A 547-nucleotide genomic window follows, 5' to 3' on the forward strand; every position below is an offset into this window, starting at 1 on the left:
CTTTCCTTCCCTATATTCTTATTTTTATGTGCATAATTCTTGTCATCTTAGGACTGTTTCTTTTGTTGTTTCCATATTGATATTCTTTCTTTCAAATCGGGCACTGCAATTTCAAAAATAAATATTAATTTGAGATATATTTCTACATGGATAAAAAAACTTACAATAGTTTATATACATATTTTTAAATCGGCATAGACATTAAAAAACTTCAATAAGATAGACTTTAAAGGACAGTCAAAAACTATATTATCTATAACGCATCAAATATTTTTTTAATATATTTATGTATATGAAAATGCATTGTTATGAAATGTTACCAATATTTAGACTAAACGAAAGTTGACTATCAAAAAAGAGAAAAATATGAACAATACATGTATTATTTACTTGGCACGAGCATATCTTTGCTAAGCGGCTGCCGATTGAAAGGATCCGTGGCACTGTTGAGTAAATGTCTAATGATAACTGCTTTATCCACAACAATACCAGACGGTAACGTAAAGTAAATTGATTTTATGTAGTGTGAAGTCGGATTTGCTGTTAT

General features: G+C 28.3%; 1 long non-coding RNA gene across 1 annotated transcript; it reads right to left on the reverse strand.

The window, feature by feature from the left end:
* Positions 1 to 2: 2 nt before the first annotated feature.
* Positions 3 to 505, reverse strand: LOC115239338. The gene is made up of 2 exons (XR_003884622.1): positions 391 to 505; positions 3 to 103 (listed from the first exon to the last, which is right to left on the reverse strand). It is a non-coding gene; the product is annotated as an uncharacterized LOC115239338 (long non-coding RNA).
* Between the last annotated feature and the right edge of the window lie 42 nt (positions 506 to 547).

This window comes from Formica exsecta, unplaced genomic scaffold (genome assembly GCF_003651465.1).
Source record: "Formica exsecta isolate Colony F162 unplaced genomic scaffold, ASM365146v1 scaffold3762, whole genome shotgun sequence".
Classification (NCBI taxonomy): Eukaryota; Metazoa; Arthropoda; class Insecta; order Hymenoptera; family Formicidae; genus Formica; species Formica exsecta.